Consider the following 21,903-nt stretch of genomic DNA (forward strand, 5'->3'; position numbering starts at 1 on the left):
CGCAGTAGCACCCTGCACATAAGGGGGTGGCAATCTCAGTAAATGAGAGATCAAAGGATCTTTTTCAAGATCTTCAATTACTTTCGGAGGAGAAGGCGGCAAGGCCGGATAACATTTATCTATGGCCATGCAACGTTGTCTATCTGAGACTTCACTCGCACGCTCTTCTCCATCTTCCTTAAACTGCCTAGCAGCTTGTAGTACTGACATATTCTTATCTTTCCTATCTCTTTTTGCTTGCTTAATTTCTCGCTGTTTGGCTTCCTTACGCCAGAGGCGGAAAGAGTCAAACATTGCCGGCCGGGCTTTCTTCTTAAATAGCGCAACTTCCAGATTATCTAAAATATTTCATTCAAAACTACCATGTTGGGGCCATCGTAAAACACCATCTTTTTTGTATAGCGGACTCATACTTCATTATAAGTAATAGGACCCACTCTGTGTTTTGAATAGAGCTCATAAGTCGGAGTTCCAACCGGTGGTATCGGACACGAATCCTCCAACCGGGAATCCCTGTTGCAACCACAACTAAACCATTTCCTAATTTTGCTAAGACCAGGCATCTTATAGCTCACTAATCTAGCTTCAATCTTCAAAGGGTTATCAACTATCGATACACTCGTAAATATACGAGCCCCTCGGCTTCGATTATTGCAACAAAACCAAGAACCAAAACAAAATCGTGGGAGCGACCCACTTATACTTAACCAAAATATCTGTCACGCCACCAGACGACCGTCTATCGTCTCGCTTTACAAAGGATCAATCAAGGGTCCAAGACAGGGCGACAGTCAGGGCAGCAGTCCTTCGTAGCCGTTGGAAATCGGTCCACGTCGACATGCAGGGGTCAATTAAGTGGCGGATTTCCTCACGTGGCTCCTCACGATCCTCAGGCTTGGACCGGTACCGCTGAAGTCGCCCCACCGTTGGGCGCCAACTGAAGAACCGGGTTTTCTTAGAACCCAGTGGTGCCAGGGACACACCGGAAGTCTTTGGATTCTCCTGTCTTGTAATACAGAGACACGGAATACTTCTGGATGGCATCAGAGATCAAATTTATTAGCTGCAGCTAGTAACAGTAAACCAAGCACTACAACACGGTGTACAACTCAGGAAACTGCTCAATTTTCATAGAGCAAGACATCCCTTTTTATACACCATGGGCCAGATGTAGGTAGGCTTTTACCGGTCGGTAACGGCCGATTTCGGCCGTTACCGACCGGTAAATGGATTTTGAGATGTAGGGGGCAGAATCGGTATTTTTACCGATTCGGTAATTTTGAGATGTAGGTGGGACTCTTCTGAGTCCCACAAGCCTTTCCGAATCGGTATTTTACCATCAAATTCAATTTGATGGTAAAATACCGATTACGGTGTGCATGCACATGTGTGCATGCACACCTGTGCCATATGACAGGCAGACCTGCCCTTAGAGAGGTATGCCTGCCACATGGCACACAAACCAGTTTTGGGGGTGCAAGAGGGTGTCAAAGTGACACCCCCTGCACCCTTGTGAAATTCGGTATTTACCGATTCGGTAAATACCGAATCGGTAATGCCCATTCATTCCTAGGGGCTTCAAAGCCCATAGGAATGAATGGGCATTACCGGTCGGTATTTACCGAATCGGTAAACACCGAATATTACCGATTCGGTAAATGCACATCTGTATTTACCTACATATCAGTACTTCTATTTTACCGATTCATAAATACCGAATCGGTAAAATTCGGTATTTATGAGTCGGTAAAATAGATTTACCTACATCTGGCCCCATATTCTGACTATAAATGTACACCCACTGCGCAAAATTCTGACCAATAGGACACATTTTCTAACTGAGTATCACATTAACAAAAACCCAATTTCCAGTAACCCAACCCAAAAGTTAATTATTAGGACTGTCCCAAATTCAATTTCCACAAGCCGGACAAACCCATAATTGAAAGCACTACCCATGTAATGAAAAGTCGTAAGGAAAGAAACAATTCAGATGCTGATTAGGATAAGATATGTGCAAGGAAACTAAAAGTTAACGATATCCTGAACATTGATTGTCAATTTTAGACAAGAATCAAACTTAAGGGAAATTGGTTTTGCGAGGTCAGTTTCAGGTGAAGAGGTCAGTTTCTCTGCAATTTACTCACAAGTCAGAAAAGGGCCTGTTAATGCAAACATGAACAATGAGGCCCATGCAACTTTGTTCGTTCGGTTACCTCCACGGCCTACGTGAGGGCAACACAAAAATGGCGTCTTGAACAACTCAAACAAAATGGAGTCTGGTTCGAAATCACGGAACCTCAGGAGGCCCGGGGCAGCAGCGGAGCAGAGGAGATGCCGCATGGGGCCTGAGCGGACGGCGCCCGTGCAGACTGCTTGGGAGGCAAGTGTGTGTGCGTGGCGGCCACCGTAGCGGCTTAGCATGTCGTTGGATGTGGTGCTGAGGCAAACAAGAATTGGCCAGGAGCAGCCATTCACACCCGGGCGGGGTGGATGTGTACTGCCCCCCGATGAGCTGGCCCGCAAGAGGCCAAGAGCGGGCAGCGACAGGCAGGCTAAGACCTGGCAGCTGAACTGGGAAACCACGGGGACGACATCCACTTGCTGAGAGTGCACATCTGGGGACACAGGTGGAGAGAATCCCGGGGATTGCCTGAGTGCCGGGAGGAGAAGAAGGAGAAATTGTCCACACTGGGACCCTGCCCAAGGTCTTATTGAGGACATCGGTGGTGAATGGCAGAGAGGCCCATAGGGGAGCACCACTGGGACTTAAAGACTGCAACCCAGGCAAGGGGTCCTTCCCCTTCCCCTGGATCAAGTAAGAAGAGTAATCTGAGCAAAGCGAGGAAGGCGGGGTGTTTTCCTCCCCCTCAGCTGGAGGAGAAGCTTAATACCTGCCGGTGGGGAACGGAGACAATATAGACCAACTGGGGGTTACCGTGGCCCAGCTGCGCATAGGAGAAGGCTTGGAGTCCTCTCTTTTCCTCTTGGCACTTTACAGCCTGCGTTGCTCCCGGAGGCGAAGGGTCAGAGATGCAGGCAGATAGTGTGGGAAGCCCAGTGGTGCCAGCATGAACACTCGTTGACATAGCTCAGAGGAATACCAACTAAGCAACTCCCCAAAGACTCGGTGCAAACAGGCAAGAGGGGAATTGAAACGAAGCATAGAGTACAGTGGTGGCGCCCTGTGGGAGATTGTCTACACAACCCAGTGGTGAAGTGGGGGGGGTCGCCTGGAGCTCTGAGGTGTACAAGGCATGAACCAATAGGGGCAAACCATTGCTAAAGTTAAATACCCCGAGCCTCAAAACCAGGGGAAAATGAACAAGTATACAAAAGTGGTGACTCCGCGTTCCAGAGCGCTTGGAGATACTGTCTCCGCACCAGACAACACAATGCTCTTGAGAGCAATACAAGCTTAAAGAGAAGTATTGGAGGACAGGATAGCTAAAATACACATGGACATGACCTTACTAAGGCAAGCCCTCCCCAATGTAGCTGAAAGACAAGGGCGGGGCAGCGAATCTCAGAAACGTCAGACGTAACGCATAACCTGCAAGGGGTAGTGACCAAGTTGACAGCCTCCCTAAAGAAGACAATGTGGAAAGTAGATGATGCAGAAAACCTGGCGAGAAGAAATAACCCGTAATTTATAGGTTTCCCGGAGGGAATCGAGGACTCAGATATGGGAGGGTACCTCCTCCAATGGCTTAAAGACACTCTCACCAGTGCTTTATTTTACACCTGCTTTGTGATTGAACGGGCGCACAGAATTGCTACCTCCAGGCTGCAGGCAGGGGCGCCCCCCAGGCAGGTCATAGCCTGATTCCTAAAGTATCAAGATAAAGACTTAATACTTCACAAGATTAGATGGCTGGGAGAGGTCCGGATGCAAAACACGAAAATAAGGCTGTTCCCGGATTACTCCAGGGAGGTACAGAAGCAAAGGAGAACTATAGAGTCTGTAAAGAAAAAATTGAGAAACCTCCGCAAGTACATGCTACGCTTCCCGGCCAAGCTAAAAGTCATAGTTCAAGACAAGACCTTTTTCTTCCAGACCCCCAAAGAGGCTTGGTCGCGGGTAGAGGAGATGCCCATCAGGGCGCAGAACACAGAACAAAGAGGCTCACCGTACTGGACACTGGAGATGGTGGTAAGACCTAAAAATGAGAGCCAAGACGAAACGACGCCTGGTGCAAGGGTCTGAGTCCCATGGCAGCACACCAAGAAGATGTAAGGTAACGGTGGAGAGAACCAAGCATAACCAAGACTCAGAGGAGGACTCAAATCGAAGATCAAGGGACCGGTCACACACTAGAGGCAGACCCAGGAGACAAGCCACACTGGACCCTCCAGAAACGGATCACTTAGAGGGATCAGACAGCGACCACCTATTACTGCAGACAATTAAGACACTAGAAGAGACAGCGGTGGAGGGGGATCTAGGTGGTATGCTGCGACCAGCGACCCCAGATGGAAGTGGGGAAGGATGACAATCCAGGGCATGCCAGATGCAAAAGGACAGTAAGAGACCACTAGATGCTAATGGAGGCCAATCTAGCCTAGGCGGGGTGTAATTGGAACCTGGGCTTGGCCCCTAAGGGTTTCCTGCTCTCATTAGTTAGCTAGTTTCACTGTTGGGACAGGGAGGGGGGACAAACACCTCTCAGACTGTACATGTTAGGGCAAGTGTGGCAAAAGTAGGAGAGTGTGAGGGGGAGTTGAGCTGGGAAGATTCAGAGGGGGGCACAAATGGGGATATTCTTAACAATTTTAACAGCTCAGCAAACACATGCTTACACATAAAGACACACCCCACAGACAGGTCCTACTCATATTTCCCAGGAACACACTCTAGAATAGATTGTTTCGTTGCCCTGGCAGGGTAACTAGGCATGGGGACAGGGGTGGACAACCTAGCGAGAGTGTTGTCGGATCACCCCCCCCCCTTTGACTTACGGTAGGTAGGGTGACCCTTGGTGGTCCAGGGGGGTGGAATGCTAAATGCTTGAGATCTTAAAGACCTAGGGATAGCGAAGGAGATAAGGGTGAAAACAGAGCTATACTTCCAGGAATAAAAAGGGTCAGTAACCTCAGCGGTTGACCTATGGGGAGCTTTTAAGGCTGCGCTTCAAGACAGAGCTCAGAACGCCATTGTGCACAAGAACAGGAAAGAGATACAAGACATGGTGAAGCTAGAGAGTAAACTCCTGCACCTAGAACAAAGCAATGGCGGCAGCCCTAGTTCGTCCATCATCCACCCGATAGCAGTCTCCCGGGCGGAATATCAATTGCTGGCATGAAGGGAGGAGAAACAGCAATACCTTGCCCTTAGGCATCACCTGTATGAAACAAGGGACAGGGCAGGAAAGCTCCTGGCATGGCTCGGCAGGAAGTAGATGGAATCCTGATGGGTGGGAACCGTCCACAGAGAGGGAACGGACCTTACTCCAGCACAAGATATTGCAAACTCTGCTGCCGATTATTATGCCGACTTATACAAAGATCAGAAAAAAGTGGGGGTCGCTAAGATCATGATCTATGTCGGGGACATATACCTCCCAGATTTGTCCCAGGACAACCTAGATGCTCTGGAAGAAGAGCTTACGCTTGAGGAGGTGACCGAGGCCATACATAAACAAGAAAAAGGGAAGACTCCAGGGCCTAATGTTCTGCCTGCAGAGCTTTTTAAGGCAAATTCCATGTTGTTGGGGCCTCACCTGCTGGGCATGTTTGGGTAGCTCGGGAAGAGGGCATTCTACCGCCTGACTTGCAGAAAGTAATGGTGGTGGTGATCCACAAGCCCGGAAAGACGGTAACAGATTGTGGGTCATATCAACCAATCTCTCTCCTTGATGTGGAGGTGAAGGTACTAGCCTCTATCCTAGCAAACAGATTGGCCTCAGTGGTCACCTCCTTCATACATGCCGACGTATCGGGGTTTATGCTGGGGAGAGCGACAAGGTTCATCTTAAGACGCCTAGCGAACTGGCTGAGTACAATCCAAGATAGAACAGAGCCTCTTGTGCTGCTCTCATTGGAGGCAGCGAAGGCCTTAGACGCTGTCCATTGGCCTTTTATGTGGCAGACACTAAGAAGATGTGTGTTCAGCTCCAAATATATGGGGTGGAGTGTGCTACTCTATAGGTCACCAACAGCAATAGTGCGGGTAAATGAGGCAGTGTCAGAAGTGTTCGCGATAGAGAGAGGAGCCAGGCAAGGGTGCCCGTTGTCACCGATGCTCTTTGCATTGACCTTGGAACCACTAGCTTGCCTTTTAAGAATGCATTCAAAGGTAAAGGGGTTCATGGCAGGTGGAAGGGAGGAATGTATTTCGCTCTGCGCGGACAAAGTTCTTTTGGATGTTACTGATCCACAACTCCAACCCTCTTTAAAGTACTGGGGACATTCGGTAAACATGCAGGCTATAAAATTAACTGAGGTAAATCAATCCTCTACCCAGTGGGAGGCAACCCTGACGTGCAGAATCTCCCCAGGAAACTACAAGAAACCACAGAGGGATTTAAATACCTGTGGATATATATATCTACAGACATCTCACGCAGCCACACTAGTAACATTCGTAGGGTGGGGACAAAATTCCACGCTGATGTGGAGAGGTGGAGAAGGTTGCCTCTCATGCTACTGGGCAGAGCCACAATGTGCAAGATGATTACACTCCTCAAGCATCTGTATAGCTTGCAAAACACATATCACAAGATCCCGGAAGACACATTCAGGACAATTGACGGCGAGGTGCGCTCACTCCTGTGGGACGGGGGCAACCAAGGATCACACTCAGTAACCTGCAACGTAATCAGTACAATGGGTGCATAGCCCTCCCAGACATTCTATCTTACTACAGTGCAGCATATCTGATAGCAGTAAATGAGTGGAGATACATGCAGAGATCACACCCGACTTATGCACTGGAACACGACCACTTTGAAGTACACTCACACCTACACTTTATATATATATATATATATATATATATAGTAAGAGAGAGAGAGGAAAAGGGGTTAAACATATGCTCCTGGTGACTCAGAGGGCTCCGGAGGCCTGGAAGGGCACAGAGAAACAAATGGGCTGGCATATGAAATTAACAGGGCAGACCCCATTATGGGATGGAAGGCGTCTTCCGGAAATAGGAAAACTGAAGGCGTTCCAGGACTGGGACTTGATAGGCGTCTCCACGATTGGGGATCTACTAGAGGGAGATCTTGATCTCGTTTGCGGACCTGCAGCAAGAATTCCATATGGGGGATAGATGAAGGTACAAATACATACAAATGAAACACATGTGGGCTGTGGAGAGAATAGAAGCTCCAGACAACCTGAATTCACGCCGCTAGAGGGTAGACTCTTGCAGGGTTAGACTCCGGAGAAGGCCATATGCTGGACCTACAGGACCCTCCTTAACAATGTCCCAGATAACCTAGTGACCCAGAGGGGGAAATGGGAGGATACCCTGGGAGAGCTGCAAGACATAGACTGGGAGGCGTCCCTCATGTACCCGAGGGAGGTGGCAATTAAACTGCGGCTGCATATAATCTAATTCGAAATACTACACAGGACATATGTAACCAGGTCCCGTCTTCACAAAATGGGAAGGGCAGAATTCCCTGGGTGCCTCCACCGCCAGACAGAAAGATGCACGTTTATACACACCTTATGGGAATGCACACATATAAAAAGATACTGGGCCAAAATAGTGAGTGAACTAAGTGACATATTGGGGACCCAGCTCCCAATGGATGCTAAATATGCATTGCTTGGCATACCCTCTGACATAGACTTACCCAGACGGAGTCTCAACTTGTGTATTTTATAGATGATAGTGGCAAAAAGAGAGATAGCCCAAAACTGGGGAGCACCAGAGTTCCGACCTTGAGGGAGCGGAAATCTGGGATGGACATGTATATGAGAGTGGAGCAGGTAACATACAGATCGAGATGCAGTCCGTGGAGAATTCTTTAAGATCTGCTGTCCCTGGATAAGGTACTATGGATTTGAGCGTCAAGGCACGCAGGAGGGGGGTCACACACAGAAGTAACGTCTTGGGATATGGGAGGCCTTACCAAACAGTCATCTTTGGGGCACACAGGAGCAGAACCCAGTGTATATCAAACGCCATGTCCATAAGCAGAATTATACTAAGACCGGAAAGGAGTATTTTCTGTAACCAAATGAGAAATGTGTACTGTCTGTTGATCATATCTGTGCCAAGTGTGTAATTGATGTGTTATACTAAGTATGGAAAAGTTTCAAAAAACATTTAAAAAAAACAATGTTTGGCATAACAAAATGTGCAACTGTCACTCTTCCTCAACTTGATTCCTCTCAGGTTTCAGTGTTGCTACATGATCACAGTGACAGGAGAATAGCAACTTGCTACTCTTCACACAGAACACCAAAACACACAGAAATAATGTAAAATTGAAGCATTCTATCCCTCATTCTTCTTCACTCTACTACACCATTACAGACAGCAATAAATACCAGAATATGAGGAACTAACTGGTCATCATACATTACAACACAGCACTTCCCAAAAAGGCCACACCACAATCCACATTCCTTCTAAACAGGGATGCCCTTTGGTGTAGCATTCACCTGTCCACTAGTGCACTTTTGTGCTTCATCAGGACAGTTCTGTTCACAATATCCTCCCCAAAGAAGTCTTAACAAGCCTATTTCCATCACTGAAGGACACATTTTAAGAAGATGATATAATTCACTCATCAATTGTGAAGAAGATAACCAGAGAAGCACTCTGTACAATGCTGAACATCATCAATGCATGTCTTAAAGAACGCATCTTCCTGGATGCCGTGAAGACTGGACAGATTCTGTCTCTGCTCACAAAGTCCCAATCTGGATCTCGAAAATGACCACTGAAAGTCGATGCCCTCCTTCACAATGCAGCATGGAAACATTGGCCATTCAAATATACTGATAGAGCGCGCAGGTCACCCGACTATAAATTTACCAAATACTCACCTAGGCCCATTTTCAAACTGAACACAATTTCTTCGATCAGGTAACCTGGGCACTAACTATCAGATATTTTTACTTCCTAGTTCCTATACCCGTGACTTACACTCCTGGTCATCAGTATCTGTGACCCTATGGGATCAGGGAGTCTAGCATAATAAGTATGGTAGCAAGACAACAATATGCACTCATATAATAATCACAGACTCGGAAAGTTTTGAAAACCTTTATCTAATCTTTATCAAAAGTCATGAGCCAAAGATTAACAGCAAGCAAGCTATCGATAATCAGAATCACAAACAGCGTATAACTATGCAAAAGATTTATTATGCCAACCATTTAGAATTCTAAAGGGAAGGTAAGAACAAGGAACATACTGAAATTAACTTATAGAAATCAAACTTGAAATGGTATTTTCTAAAGGACGGGAAAAATAAGGGACATGCTATAAATCACAGTTTAATCGCTTCAAAAGGGGTGGGTAAAAAGAGGGAACACAAATTGTAATGACGAAACTGATTTAACCATGTAGCTATAGGGAAGGTAAGAAAATGGAACACGCTAATAATTCAGAATAACAACTTTAGCTTCTTCTAAGGAGGGTAAAGAATAGGAACATCTATATTTTCATGGATAGTACTTAACATCCAACTCTAAGGAGGGGGAAAAATGGAGCATGCTAATAACGGCAAGATTTACGATTTTATTATTTATCACAAAGGAAGAGTAAGAAAAAGGAACATGTGCAGTAAGACTTTTAGCAAAATTCAGGAAGGGTAAAAAAAAAATGAACGCAAATGATACTATTTGTTACCCACACAGATGTATATTTACCTAAAACGGAGTGAAGACCAACCCTGGCCACGGGTCAGTTAAGGACAGAAACCCCGAAAGTTGCAAACGCCAGTAGGCCAGCAAGTGCAGGTCAGAAACAGGACAGGAAAACCAGATTTGGATCAGAACCAGACCACTGAAAGTTGAGACCAGCCCCCGCAGTTCAGTTGCAACGCCTGCGCTACTCCCTCTCTGCAGCTATCAGTCAAAACCCCGATTGGGTTATCGAATTTCCCAGCAAAGTGCTTCGCCAGCACTTCAGGTCCCAGAACCCCGATTGGGTCAGCGAGTCTTCTGACAGAGTGCTTCGCAGCACCTCTATTCTCGATCAGCTATTGAGTGCGTTGGGTCAGTGACCGGTCAGCTATTCGGACAAGTCGGACAAATTCTCTATCTAAACCTGGGCTAGTTATACTATTTTTCAGGTCAGTGTACCACCTCCCAATGTTGCAAGTGTAAGGATCCCCAATTTTGATTGGACAAAGAAGAGGACAGGTCATCACCCCATCTAATATTTTGAATGTTGCCGTCTCATATTCAAATTTATGTTCACGCCCATTAAATTCAGGCTCTCATGAAGTCTTCCACTCGTAAAACAATGGATGCAAGCAAATTAGTATTAGTAGACACATAAGCAAGCTTCTCTCGGACACTCAGAATATACAGGAAAATGTAAAATTAGTAGGACAAACATGTTGATTACTTATTAATACTGTTATTCGAGGTTCTTGAATACGAGCAAGTCGCTTTACGTGCGAATCCTTGCTCCATCAATCCTCTCTTTGATGATATTTTATATCATCACAATTAATGGAACCAGATGCCAACTTCTCACATTTCACCCATTTTAATCTCTTCAAACTTTCTATTCTGCTTTTTCTCAGCATTATTATGAGAATTTTTCATTTTCTTATAGATTTGGCTATTCAGCTCTTCCAATTGGAGCTCTTCAATATTCCTTTTCACGCCTCACCTATTCATAGGATACTTCTTTTTGTGTTTTTGACATTTGCAGCAAATTATTATTCCGAATGCTAATAAACCTATTCCCGCTATTCCCAGTATTTTGCTCACAAGACTTTTACCTAAATTAGAAAACCAACTACCTACTGCGGAGAGACCATTAGTAAGTCTCTTCCATGCACTATCAACCTCCAGTGGTTTAAGCTCCTTTTCCAGATTTGTAATATTTCTCACATACCCTTTAATTTCAACACTTTTGTCTGGTATGTAAGTGCAACAATGTTGCGCTTTCAACATTCTGCAGACTCCGCCCTCTTTTGCCAGTAACGTGTCAAGAGCAAGTCGATTTTGTAAAACCATAGATCTGATTGCAACCAATTCGGTATTGACCATCAGGAAACCTCCAGCAGTGTCAGTTGATAACCGATCCACTACTGTTGACAATTTGCAGATTCTGTGTGTATTCAGAGCCACTCCCACTGTAGGTATCAATGCACTAAAAATATCACCTACTATTTCACCAACACTTTCTCTTTTACTATGTACTAATTCATTAGTTCTTTCATTGCTTCCAGTGATTTTACCCACGTGGTATATCTTTGGGAAGACAATACCAAAATAACAGCTCCGATACCAGTGATCTGGTAGTTTGAAATATGCCTTGTTCCCACATATATAATAAATTCTGGGAAACCCAGGTTCTGACCCATCTTTGAAACTACAACCCACAATTACCTTGTAATTATGTTTGCATTCACTGGAACCAATAAATATATTGTTATGGTTCTTTCTCTGTGAAGACAAAGTTTCCCCTTCTTTTCAAAATCCAGGAACATAGCAGCATTAGCCCCACCATTTAAGGTGCTCCCTATGCTTTCAGCCCATTTAGGAATTTTCTGACTTTTGTCATTCGCTTTCTTTTGGACACTCTCTCTTCTTTTCTCTACCATGTTCAAAAATATGTTTTCTTTTTCTTGTAATAAACATGTCAAATTATTCTTGTGCGCGTCATCTATATTTATTTTACCTCTAGTTAGAAAGTATTCACTCATGTAACGTGCCACATCTCTAGTGGTATGTACAGGGTTCAGGTTTCTAAGTACATGGAGTTCAGAATATATCACGTCTAGGTTAGAATAATAATATTGTAATGGTCCTCTTTTGTAAAATAAACTAGCTAAAACACTACATGAAATTCAATATGTTAGTGGCAGATGGTGGTACGTCACACCCTCAGCTAACGAAGTAGGCAGCTTCATGCAGACATAACAGTCTTCTATTTCCATTGCTAATAATGTACTAACAGATTTGCAAAAAGAATTAAATGAGTTCTGTTTTTAATTTTATTATAATGTAGTCCTTCCTCATCAGGTGCTTCTAAATCTACTTTTGTTTGTCTAAGGCTAAGTGCTCTCTCTTGTATATCTACTCTTTGTGGTGTATCTCTAGGTTGTAGCTCTTCAGTGTCTTTTGGCAATTGACTAGTAGGGTACAGGTTTGTCTCTTTACTCATCATGTAAGGAATACCTATTGTTAGTCCTATCCAAAGTAGAAGTACTATTGCTACACTACACAAACATATTCTACAACATGTCTTTAAACAACCTCTTTTCGGTCTTCCATTAACAGAAGGATCAGCCATTTTGATTCAAAGGAGATAAGACCCCTCTTTGTTAACTTTGCACAGCCCTTTTACCCTGTGTGGATTTCAGGTCGGTCTCACTTCTTCGTCAGTCTGATCAGTAATCAATTCTTCATCACTTTCATCACTGATTTCCAGGTTGTCAAAATCTTCCAAAACAAGATGAGTCCATTAAGGGCTTCGATATTTATTATTCAGTCTTTTTATTCGGGGACTCCTTCTTCTGGTTTGGTCACAGATGGTTCAGCTTGACTTGAGACTTCATTCACCTGCTCAGGTTCCTCGTTAATTGTCTTTAGTCTCAGTCTCAGTCTTTTGACAAATCTATTCTAATCTAATCTAGGACAGAGGTTCAATTTCTTCCACTTGAACCTCTGTCCTAATTTCTATCTGTCCCGCTTTAGGCTCAGGAGTTCTCGGAGGAGTGTCAATTACCTGCTCTTTCCCTATCTGATCCTCCTCAGTATCAGATTTGATTTGGATTTCGATGATCTGAGTATCTCCCTCTACCTCACTCTCCCAGTGTCTATCTAAATAGATTTGTCTTCTTGTTCTCACAGGATCTACAGTCAGGTCGATTACTGGGACCCAATCATCTTGACTGGAGCTCGGTTGTTCCTCTTCAGCTACTTCTGGATCAATTTCTTGAGACCCTTCAGCTGCACAACCTTCAGCCTCAGTTTCCTCAGGTTCAGTCACTTTCTTCGTGTGACTGGCACGGATCCAGTGTGACACTCCTGCACATTTCACAGCTGTGGTGGTAACCAGAATGACTTGTCGTGGTTTACCCCACCTTGGTGCAAGGCAAGTTTTTCGAGTATGTTTCTTTATCACTACCCAATCACCTGGGTTCAGGTCTTGTGCTGGAATTGCTGGTCTGGCGACAGCGTCTTCCCCAACCTGGTGAGAGATAGAACGCACTTGGTCAGCCAGTTCTTTGCAGTATTCTAGTACCAAATCATCAGATATTCTAATCAGTTTGTATCCTGGCACCCAAGCTTGCCGCATTGCTCTTCCCATCAGTATCTCATGGGGACTCAAGCCTGTGTTCCGGTCAAGAAGCCTCTGGGCGATGTGCACAGTGCAGTTTTTGCGTAATTTTGAATGCTTCACAAATTTGATTTATTATTTCACTATGGAAATGTTTTCCTCTGTCTGATTCAATTGTAACTGGAAAACCGTACCGAGGTATACGTTCCCTAAGTAACAGTTTAGCTACTGTGATGCTATCATTCCTGCGTGTGGGGTAGGCTTCCACCCATTTTGAAAACAGGCAGACAATGACAAGTATGTACTTCATTCCTCGACAAGGGGGGTAACTGAATGAAATCAAGTTGTAATCGTACAAAAGGGCCCTCTGCCTTTCCAATTTTCCCTGGCAACACTACTGTTTTCTTTCTTGGGTTAAATTGTTGACAAACCAGACACCTCTGGCAGAGAGCCTCTGCTATGTTTCTGAATTTCTAGTTAAACCATGCCTGTCTAAATATGCGTATCATGGCATTTCTTACCAAATGTGTGTCTCCATGTATCAACCTAGCCATAGGAGCAAGCAGACAGTCTGGTAACACAGGCACACCATCAAGGTAATCAACGACACCACCTTCAACCCTTCTCTGACAACCAAATTTCCTCTAATCTTCCTTCTCTTTTGGCTCTGCTGTGTCCTGTAAGTCTCTCACTTCTTCCCATGTGTTTATTCTTTCTAGCATCATAAGTTGGCAGCTGTTCCGTTCACCTCAACCTTTTTATTAACAGCCATTTTGTACCTTGCACAATGTTGGGCTAACTGGTCAGCATACTGATTACCTGCTGTCACTTTGTCGTTGCCAGATTTGTGAGCAGCGCACTTGACCACAGCCAATTATTTCGGTAACTGGATTGCATCCAGTAAATCTTGTACATATTTTCCATTTCTGATGAGAGTACCCGAAGAAGTCAGAAACTCCCTTTGCATCCACAATTGGCCAAAGTCATGCACAACCCCATAACCATACTGGCTGTCAGTATATATGGTTTCTTTCCAGTTCTTTCCAAATTTACAGGCTCTTGCCAATGCAACCAATTTAGCTACCTGTGCAGACTTGACTCCATGTAAAGAGGATGCTTCGACTGGACCCCACAAAGTATACACCGAGTAAGCAGCGCTTAGGCCTCCTTCCTCATGTCTCATACAAGAGCCATCTACAAACAGCTCATATTCTGCATTAGTTAAGGGCTCTTCTTTTATGTCTGGTCGTGGTTTTGTACTATATTCGGTCAGAACAATACAATCATGTTCAACTTCTCCCTTTACTTCTGCTGAGAGTGAATTTGGTAGCAGTGTTGCTGAATTCAAGATATTACATCTGGCAATGGTTACGTTTCCTGCACCTACAAGGATTCTCTCATACTTAGTCAGACGACTAGGTGTGAGATACTGGGTTTTTGTTCTTGTGAGCAAAATTACAACTGCATGTGGAACATACACAGTTACAGGATGTCCCATAATAATGGATTCACTCTATTCAAGACTCATGCATGTTGCAGCCACTGCTTTCAGGCATCCAGGTAATGCAGCTGCCACTGGGTCCTTTGTGGAAGAAAAATATGCCACCGGACGTCTCGTTAAGCCATGAATTTGGGTCAGGACTGAGAGTGCACAATTATCTTGTGTGTCACAAAACAATGCAAACTCCTTTGAATAGTCAGGTATTCCTAATGCAGGAGCTGCACACAGACAGTCTGGTAATTTTACAAAAGCAGTCATGCTTTTGTCATCCCACTCCACTGGGTCCTTAGCTCCTTTCTTTGTCATCTTTATCAGAGGTCTTGCTAGGACTGCAAATCCCACGATCCACTGCCTGCAGTATCCTACAACTCCAAGAAACATTCTGATTTCTTTCTGAGTGTTGGGCAAGTCCATGTTTCGAATTATTCTAATTCACACTGTGGTAACTTTCCTGACACCCCTTTCTATCTGGTGCCCCAGATATTTTACTGGTGAAGTACAGAACTGTAATTTCTCTGGTGACACTTTATGTCCTCCTTCACCTAAATGGTTCAGTAATGCAATGGTGTCAATAACACAGTCTTTCCGGCTTTTAGACGCCACCAAGAGGTAGTCTACGTATTGCACCAGAATTGATTTTCCAGGCAATATCAGAGATTCAAGGCATTTTTTCTGAATTTGATTAAAGATTGAGGGACTCTCCGTGTACCCCTGAGGAACACGATTCCAGATGTAGACATGACTGTCGAATTCAAAGGAGAAAAGAAATTTGCTGTCTGGATGTAGTGGAATCAAGAAAAATGCATGACACAGGTCAATGACAGTAAACCATCCAGCATTCCACGGTATTTGATATAAAATCACTGCAGGATTTGGCACAATTGGACAGCAAGGAACAACAATTTTATGATCCTTGCGGAGGTCTGACCCTGTACTTACCACTCGGTTTCCTTATGCCAATTATGGGAGAGTTACAAGGACTGCTCAAAAACTTCTTGCAAAATGCCTGCTTCAAGCAAACATTTTATTTCTACAGCAACCCCTGCTTTTACTTCTGCACTCATTTTATACTATTGAGTATTTGGGTAAACGGCATCTTCTTTTATTGTTATTTTAATTGGGTCAACATTTTCCATTAATTCTACATCTTTTCCAGTAAAATCCCATACCTCTGGTTTTACTGTCTGTTGAAACTCTTCTGGTAAGTCTTGTATTGTCAGCCTTTTAATTTCTGTCTCCTGTTTTGCTAACATTAATTTATACATTCCATCTTCGTCTGGGGTTTGAATTTCAACACCATTTGGTGTGCAAAAGATGGTACAATTCATTTTGCACATCAAATCTCATCCTAACAGGTTCACAGGACTTGAATCAGAGACAACAAATCTATGCATTTCTTTAAAATTACCTATTCTGACTTCCATGGGATCTGTAACTGGGGTACTAATCATTAGAAACACTCACTACTTGGATTGCTTCCCCCGAGAGGGGTAGGTTTGAAACGTCCACTGTTCTCACAGTAGAACGTGTAGCACCAGTGTCCAACAGAAAGGTGACATAATTTCCTTCAACCTTTCCTTCAATGTATGGCCCTGACTGGTCCACCGGCAAGGAGGCGCCAAGCACGCACTCCTCGTCCTCCCCCCTCAGGCACCGTCAGTAAGGTTCGTCACAAAGGAATGTGTTGTTTAACAGAAATTGTGAAGTTGCTGTATCTCTACTCTCCCTTCCTTACCACTTTGTGGTATCGACACTCTGTTGTGCTTTGCTCCTATAATTTGGCATAGGTGCATGAGGCAACTGATTCTGCTTTACCTGCTGCTGGGTCTTCCGTGGCATCTCATTCTGCGTCTGTGGATTTAAATCATTAATTTGCACATTACCACTCAGCACAGCCTTACACTCGCCCTTCCAGTGCCCCACCTTTCCGCACCCGTGGCAGGGGAACTTCTTTTTGCCTCTTCTCTACTCATTTTTCCCCTCGGCTTTCCCCCATTTCCGGTTCCCTGATTCTGGTTACTCATCATTTTATTTAACTGCTGTTCTTGGTGCTCTGCTAATTTTACATGTGCCCACATGACCTTTTCTTTCAACTCCTTTCGTTTATTTTCTAGTTCATCTTCACAGTACTTAGCATATTTAAGGACTTTGTCAATTGGTTTAGCCTGCCAACAAATTTTATTGTCTTTGATCCACTCTGAAATCTCAGGCCTTAACCCTAACACAAATCGATAGATCGGTAGATTCTTCTGGAGTTAATACAGGATATAATCCTTCATCTAACATGTTCTGTCTCCATTGTTTCATATTTTCATATCTGGATTCTCTCTGTACCTTTGGATATAATTTACTTAACTCTTTGTCAATTCTGGGTCTGTCTTGCTCAAAAGCCTCTATTTCCCATTCCTCTAAGGTCTCATATTGCGTTAATCTAGGTCTGGGATGTAAACCATTCATTCGAGTCCTCAAATTGAATAAAATGCTTCCATTAAAAGTACTTTCTAAGGGAAATGCTAAAAATTCCATCATCTTTGGTATATTCCACCCAGTTCTCTAACCATACACAAGAGTGGTAGCCCCTATCAAACATCATAAATGATGCGGGAGTGTTTGGTGGTGGAATGATGACTCCTTCTCTAGTTTTAATGGGCTTATCTTTCTTAAAGTAGTTCTTTACTCTGTCTACAATTGACATTTTCCTCTTACTTCTGTACATAGGGGCGCATTACGATCGTGGACGGACTTGCGTCCATCCGCGAGCCCTGAGTAGGAGGGAACATCCGCATGTGCTGCGGCGTTCCCTCCTGTGCAATTAGGATTTGACCGCCACCCTGGCGGTCACATCCTCTATTTTTAACATTGCGGCGGGTGCGGCTTCAAGCTGCACCCACCGCAATGTTAAAAACGCATGCATTGCATTTACATGCACAAGGCGGCAGGCACCGCGCGGTGCCTGCCGCTTTCTGCATGTAAATGCAGGGGGGTACGATAGGTACCCCCCATGTGCACCCCCCACCTCCCTTCACCCAGGGGGCCCGCAACGGGCCCCCGAAGTGAAGATCCGTATGCTTTTGCACGGCGGAGAACCCGCCGTGGAAAAGCATGTCGGGGAAGCCATCCTAATATGTCTGGCGGTGTCTGAGAGACACCACCACCATATTAGAGCTTTTCCGCCGCGGTTGTTAGCCGACCGCGGCGGAAAAGCGGCAGCCTGAAACCAAGACCCACCAGCCATCCTAATTTGGCGGTGGGTCTTTGGTGGGTCCGCAGCGGATCCTAATCGACCCCCTAATGTGAGGCCTGCCTCTTATCGCCTGATCTCTAGCAAAACCTTGGTATCTTGGATCAGGTCGAATCTCTGGATGGCTTGGATACCACATATATTTTAAAAAATGTAAAGTGTGCGAAAATACTTATTTCTGTTTACTAAATGCTTCCAATAGTAGCGCGTCTTTTATTTTTCTTCAACCAACCAACGCTGCGGTTTCAAATAATTGCAACCAATGAGTGTGCAGCCTTTCTCGTGAGATGAGTTCCCACGCTATGGCACTCGCCCCTCCTTTACAATGCTATCTCAGCAATACCACCACTGAGTGACGTCAGCGCAGCTCCGCAACTGACTCCCTTTCTTACAAGGTAATGGAAAACTCAATTCTTTACTTTAAAGTGCAAGTGCTTTGTTTTCATTTGCAACACGAAACATTCGCCACTGTGCTCGAGTGACTAGAAAAGAAAGATTTATTTCACTGCAAGTAAATCCCTTCTTTTTACTTTTCATACACTGCGGATAGATCTCTTCTGCCTACCCTTCACACAAGCATTAGAGAACCTGCTACTCCTTCTGACTCATCCACTCTGGGATATATACTAAGGCCAAAGTTTCACCAGCAAACCCCTTTGCTACCAATCAAGCTCAGACGGACCTGCTACTCCTTCCGTGTGACCCTTTCTAGGTGATATCACAACAAAAGTTTTGCCAGTGAACTCTTTGCTATCATTTATTCATACATTCATACAGAAAACCCTAAATAGCGATTCCGGTTCTACCTAACCCTGCACTAATTTCCTCGAGCCACTAACCTCACTGCGATGTGGCTTCCTTTTACCACCCGCTATTCTGCCACCGGGGATTCCAGACAAACATATAACAGTCACAAATGGGTTTGGGTAATACATAAATCAACACAGAATAAAATCAGTAAAATTTCAAAACATTTCAGAACATTTCATATTTGAATAAACATTTTACATTTGATCGATCAATACTTTCATTTAGCAGCAATTTAAATTTCCCTTTTTGCAGTAAATTACCCACCTACCTATCTTAACTAATCCCTAACCATGCCTCTGCTACCAAGTAAATATACTGATAGAGCGCGCAGGTCACCCGACTATAAATTTACCAAATACTCACCTAGGCCCAATTTCAAACTGAACACAATTTCTTCGATCAGGTAACCTGGGCACTAACTATCAGATATTTTTACTTCCTAGTTCCTATACCTGTGACTTACACTCCTGGTCATCAGTATCTGTGACCCTATGGGATCAGGGAGTCTAGCATTATAAGTATGGTAGCAAGACAACAATATGCACTCATATAATATTCACAGACTCGGAAAGTTTTGAAAACCTTTATCTAATCTTAATCAAAAGTCACGAGCCAAAGATTAACAGCAAGCAAGCTATCGATAATCAGAATCACAAACAGCGTATAACTATGCAAAAGATATATTATGCCAACCATTTAGAATTCTAAAGGGAAGGTAATAACAAGGAACATACTGAAATTAACTTATAGAAATAAAACTTGAAATTGTATTTTCTAAAGGACAGGAAAAATAAGGGACATGCTATAAATCACAGTTTAATCGCTTCAAAAGGGGTGGGTAAAAAGAGGGAACACAAAGTGTAATGACGAAACTGATTTAACCATGTAGCTATAGGGAAGGTAAGAAAATGGAACACGCTAATAATTCAGAATAACCACTTTAGCTTCTTCTAAGGGAGGGTAAAGAAAAGGTACATCTATATTTTCATGGATAGTACTTAACATCCAAATCTAAGGAGGGGGAAAAATGGAGCATGCTGATAACGGCAAGATTTACGATTGTATTATTTATCACAAAGGAAGGTAAGAAAAAGGAACATGTGCAATAAGACTTTTAGCAAAATTCAGGAAGGGTAAGAAAAAATGAATGCAAATGATACTATTTGTTACCCACACAGATGTACATTTACCTAAAACGGAGTGAAGACCAACCCTGGCCACGGGTCAGTTAAGGAGAAAAACCCCGAAAGTTGCAAACGCCAGTAGGCCAGCAAGTGCAGGTCAGAAACAGGACAGGAAAACCAGATTTGGATCAGAAACGGACCACTGAAAGTTGAGACCAGCATCCACAGTTCAGTTGCAACGCCTGCGCTACTCCCTCTCTGCAGCTATCAGTCAAAACCCTGATTGGGTTATCGAATTTCCCAGCAAAGTGCTTCGCCAGCACTTCAGGTCCCAGAACCCCGATTGGGTCAGCGAGTCTTCTGACAGAGTGCTTCGCAGCACCTCTGTTCTCGATCAGCTATTGAGTGCTTTGGGTCAGTGACAGGTCAGCTATTCGTACAAGTCGGACAATTTCTCTATCTAAACCTAGGCTAGTTATACTATTTTTCAGGTCAGTGTACCACCCCCCAATGTTGCAAGTGTAAGGATCCCCAATTTTGATTGGACAAAGAAGAGGACAGGTCATCACTCCATCTAATATTTCGAATTTTGCCGTCTCATATTCAAATTTATGTTCACGGCCATTAAATTCAGGCTCTCATGAAGTCTTCCACTCGTAAAACAATGGATGTTCTATTCACATTTACAATGTATTTTTCCAAAGTTCACTAGGTGAGGTTCCCAGGAGCATCTTCTCAGTCAGTCAGCTCCTTGGTCGGGTTTCAAAGGTCACTGCTTTGGAGACTCGCAGATCTCGCGTAGACGCAGTTTCAAGCAAGACGGAGTACAGCATAAGAAAACAGGCCAAGTATCGAATAGCAATATGAAATGGAAAAGAAACAGTTTTAAAACACAGAATGAATTATTACACTGTATACCATGAATCTCTACACTATACCCATTACTTTATAATAAACTATAGCATTAGGATTAAGCAGAAAAAACATCTTAGCAAAAGCAGCAGTGCAAGCTTCTCGCATGTGAGAACACAGAGCAGCCATATTAGCTCTAGTGAGCAGAAGCAACAGATTCCCTCCAAAGCTGCGAGTACGTCATGTCACGTGGGTATGACAGACGCATGCGCAGTAGAAATTGCCGCGTAGCAGCAGCCATTTTAGATTCAAGCGAATTAGTATTAGTAGATACATAAGCAAGCTTCTCTCGGACACCCAGAATATACGGGAAAATGTAAACTTAGTAGGACAAACATGTTCATTACTTATTAATACTGTTATTTGAGGTTCTTGAATACGAGCAAGTTGCTTTAAGTGCGAATCCTTGCTCCATCAATGTAATGATGAAATGGAGATAGTAGATACTTTCCTCCCCTGGCTACTCAACCTAGTAGCAATGTTTCATTTATTTCATCACAAAACCCTGTTGTACCATCTAGCACATCAAATGGCCTTCAACTGCACTGTACTGTAGAGGTCCAGGTCAGACCTGAGGAACAGAGACCTGTTGCTACAGATAAGCACTGTCAAAAAAAACTGTTTCCTTTGGACTACACTCTGAAAATGACTAATACTGCTGACCACATCAACTGATATTTAGCCAAAACCACACAATCTCTATCCCACTTACATACACCAAAAACACATGGGAAATATAATAGTAAGCCCAAGGTCACAATGCAAAATTTGAAAAATAGATCTATTTATTGATAATTATATCAAAAATGATATACAGATACCAATTAAGCATGGGCGTAAAATCCGTTCCGCTCGCGGAATTTGCGGATTTTTGGTAAATTCGCAATCC

The sequence above is a fragment of the Lissotriton helveticus genome, chromosome 3_1 (genome assembly GCF_964261635.1).
Source record: "Lissotriton helveticus chromosome 3_1, aLisHel1.1, whole genome shotgun sequence".
NCBI classification, from domain to species: Eukaryota; Metazoa; Chordata; class Amphibia; order Caudata; family Salamandridae; genus Lissotriton; species Lissotriton helveticus.